Genomic DNA, 4,423 nt, shown 5'->3' with positions numbered 1-4,423 from the left:
GTGGCAATTTAATTTTCTTTCACTTTTGTGGTTCTTCATCATATATGTGGGTACTCTAATGATTCTTGACACTAGTTTTGATCATGGCCTGTAGAAAAGACAAGTGTGGATTTGAAAGCCCTATGAGGAAAATCTTGAGCTTGAGTTAGCATTTTTGGGACTTGAAGTCATTAGCATTCACCTGCTCCTACCAGTCTCATAATTTAACGCGGGAGATAACTTATAACGTAATTTCAAAGAAAGGACAAGTTTTTTGAATTAGACATTCTTGGCTCTGTTGACATAAAAAGATAATTATACTTCTATGAAATTAGTCAACAGGTTTTTTCTACAGTGAGAGTAGTTCTTCAAATGTTTATTTTATTTAGCTGTAAGCCGTTCTTGTTTTACATTTTAAAAAGTCATTTACTTTTGCTTTTGGCTCTGCAAGTAGCTTCAAAATAGGGTCTTAGAATAATTTTATTTCAAATAATTAAATTCCTTCACAATATCATTTTACCATGATTCATACAGTAAGCAAGTCTGAACTATGTGCACACAAATACAGTCTTTGTAGGAATACTTTGAAAAGTCTTTAACAAATAATTTAAAAATGTTCCTCTTATAATGATTTTTGAAGCCCTTTCTCCTTAATTTCCTGAAATCTTTTAAATAGTCTCTGGTTATTTGACAAGGCTTGCTGACATTTTTGGTGTTCGTAACTGGCAGTTGGAGGTGGAATGGTGCCACTGGCGTCTAGTGGGTAGAGGCCAAGCATTGTGCTAAATGGCAATGCCATTGCTAATCAGCAATGCCAGGACATCCCCCACAATGAAGAGTCAGTCCAAAATGTCAATAGCACTGAAACTGAGAAGATCTGTACTGAATGTACTGCTGAATTGGTTAATGCTCAAAGGTGCAGTTAACTGATATTCATGAAGATATACCATTTAGAGACATAAAACAATGATTGACTCTAAACATATAGACGGGTAAATACAGTATCAATATTTTTACAAAAGCTGTTAAAATGTCGAAATTAAGCCTGTAAGGTGATGTGAGCTCAACAGAGTTTGTATGATATTACATATATCATAAATAAGTTTGGGAGTATCTCCCCTCCCTTTTCCCCTTTACCTCAGCAGTTGAATAGGTACCGTCATGAAAGTACTGGATATTTCAATTAATAAGTTTCAAATAAAAGTGAAATTAAGCTAAAAATTATAAAGAGTCCTTGAATGGCTTGTTGATTAGAAACTAATGTAACTCCTTGTCTAGGATAAAATACCAAACAGGCAGCAGCTGCTGGTAATTTGGTGCAAGTAATTGTAGAGCCAATAAGTTGAAGAAGTGCTTATTAAAAGAAACTGCTTTCCTATCTGCTTGTAAGTTCAATTGAGTAATGCACTCTACATGTGGTCTGACACTGGGTAAATTATACACCTGATTTAAAAACACTCCATCCATAAGAGCTCCTATTTTGCTCATCCATAAAATTTTTACTTTCTTCATTACTACTTGCAGCAGTGTATGGCATAATATCTATCAAATTAGGCTTTGAGGACATCTCAGGCTGGCACCCTGCTGACTTGAAACATGTGCTTAATATTACTGCAGTGCTTTTAACCCCATGAGTGCCCTGGGTTGGCCCACATAGGCATGCAGAATCTGTTCCGCTCTCTCTGTGCAGCCGTATTCTCCACCTACTGAGAATAAGAAACATCAAAGATAAAGGGGTGGGAGTTGGATTAATGATTACTCACTGGGTACGAGAAATAAGTAGTTAAAATTTGTAGGAAATAAGATAGACAAAATGAAAACTGTGTAGTCTAGTATTTTGCAATTTTTAAAAATATGAGCCAGATATAAACATTTGAAAGCAAGGCATACTATTTGAACTAATCAACTCTGAAAAGCAAGACACAAGAGGACTTTCTGGATAACTCACATGAAAGCCAACTTTGGCATGTGTCTTATTCACATCTATAAATATGTGGATGACTTTAATTAATTTTAACAAGCATGTATTGCTTTCTGTCTACTAATTGCCAGGTACTATGCTTGATGCTGGAGACACAATGATGAATGTATATGGCCATTGCCATCTTGCAGCTCAAATCTTGAAAAGCGGTCAGGATTTCAACAATCAACTCTAATATAGTGGGTAAAGCATAAGTGATCTCAAGGTTCAACATTCATTCATTCTTTCATTCAGGGCAGATGGTATCAGACACAACTACTGTACTTGCTGGATCCCCATGGCGGATGTTGCACTATTGTAGAGCTAGATACACCTGTGAATCTCAGCCTGATGCCATTAAACACTTAAGTCATGTAATTATTTTCCTCTTTTCTTTTCCATGCTAACCTTCCAGTCTTCTGATTATAATTTAGCTTCCCACCTGGAGTGTCTATGGAAAAAAATGCACTTAACAAAGAATTCTGTGTCTGTTATTATTTTGTGTGTGATTAATACTACTTGTTTTAAATCAACAGACTGGTATATTGATCATAATTTAGCTCCATGTGTAACACTATGGATAGAGGTCCTTTGACATCTACTTTTTATTATAAGTGAATATTTTGTCATTCTTATATATTAGTCTTATGAGACTGGTTAATGTGAGTTAGTGTGACTTTCTTCCTGAAGAGATAGCCCCACTCTCACAGTGATGACAAGTTAGGTTCTGGGGCCAGCCAGACTTCAGAAACTACAGAAAGAATGGAAGCTACTGAAGGATTTGAGAAGGTTTTAAAAATATATATACCTGGAGTGAGAAAGAGAATGAGAGAGATACCAAGGCTAGATCCTGAGAAGCGTCAGGATCCACCAACGAGAAACAGAGTCAGGGTCAACCAGCAAGAAATGGAGGAATGCATTCAAGAAGAAGTTGGAGAAAGAAGATAGCAGGAAACAAAGGAATAAAAGGATCTAGGAAGGAGCTGGTAGTCAGAGATACATGAGCCTGAGAAACAGACCATTGGATACGGCAGTTCAGAGACCTGTTAAGAGAGCAGTGTTATAGAGAAGCTGGAGGGAGTGGGGAACCCAGTTGCATAAAGTTTATGGAATAAATAACTGGTACAGAAATGGGAGTGCAGAGTGTGGGTATTCTTTCTAGAAGTTTGACAGGAGAATTGCACCTCGAAGACTTGCCTTCTGAAAGAGAGAACCTCAATATGTTCAAAAGGCAATGCACAGGTGCATAAAGAGAAGATAAATGATGAAGCAAACTTCTAGGTAAGACATTCATATGTCTTCATTTTTCATTAATTCCTTTATTCAAGTAGAGAGAACATAGTTTAGTGGTCAGGCACATGGATACTGGAGCCAAATGGCCTGGATTTGGATACCAGTTTCACTATTACGACTTTGGGCAAATTGACCTCTGCACTTGCCTCAGAGGGTTGTTGGAAGAATTAAATGATATGTATAAAACATCTGGAACTGTGCCTGATGTGAACATGTATACATATTTGATAAATAATAAAGGCGTTAGTCTGGACAAGAGTTAAGAAATGTGATACTCTAGGAATCTATGATGAACATTTTTTTTTCTATGTTTTATGAACTTCTTATAAGGTGTATTTGAGATCTAAAATTACCGAGAGCCTGCAGAGAATGAAATTGCTATAGATGTCAGCACAAAATATTCTAACAATCTTATTCCTAGGTATAAGTAGGTAAAATTGTAGAACTCTGTGAAAGAGTTAAAAGAATTTCCTGATGAAATTGCAGACTAATTTCTATGATGTTTTTGTGGAATTTGCCAGATATTACTCAAAGTTCCTTTCAGAATACCCATAGCAACCTTTGTCTTCCTGTCTTCTTTGAATTTAACCTGCCCTTTCTATTCTCTCTCCTTTACTGTAGATATCATTTGGAGCTCAGGGAAGTAGATCCCTAAAATCTTTCCAAGTTTTCTTCTTATTTTATTCCTTACATTTTTTTCTCAGTTGATATCAGCTCAGAGAGTATTGGGTTAATTTAATAAACGCATCAGATGGCTCTTTCCTTGGGCATCTCAGCTGATGTGAATATAATTGCTTATTAATTGGTTGAGAATATTCTATGAATAAGGAAAGATAGTTGAATAATTTACTAAACTCTCTCCTTTCTTCTCCTTCCTCTTAGACATATTTCAATTCAGGATTATAAGCATTGTTTATGGTGACTAGTGACCCTCTATTTTTATTTTTTATTTATTTTTTTGAGCTAAGTGGCTTTTTTATTAGAGAAATCCAGAATTACAAAGGACTTAAGAGTTGGATTGGGGACCTGCTTCTTGCCAAAGGTGGGCACAATATTGACAAAGCGCTGGTTGTACTGAATCCACCACTTAACCCTTTCTTCTCCTTCTCCGTCGTCGTCTTCTTCTTCTTCTTCTTCTTCTTCTTCTTCTTCTTCTTCTTCTTCTTCTTCTTCTTCTTCTTCTTCTTCTTC

At 36.1% G+C, this 4,423-nt stretch overlaps 1 pseudogene; it reads right to left on the bottom strand.

Moving 5' to 3' along the window:
* Positions 1-4,195: 4,195 nt before the first annotated feature.
* The window catches only part of LOC113224935, a 623-nt pseudogene continuing 395 nt past the window's right edge, over positions 4,196-4,423 (bottom strand).

Source organism: Piliocolobus tephrosceles, chromosome 2, assembly GCF_002776525.5.
Source record: "Piliocolobus tephrosceles isolate RC106 chromosome 2, ASM277652v3, whole genome shotgun sequence".
Classification (NCBI taxonomy): Eukaryota; Metazoa; Chordata; class Mammalia; order Primates; family Cercopithecidae; genus Piliocolobus; species Piliocolobus tephrosceles.
This window is presented reverse-complemented; position numbering and strand designations above follow the sequence as displayed.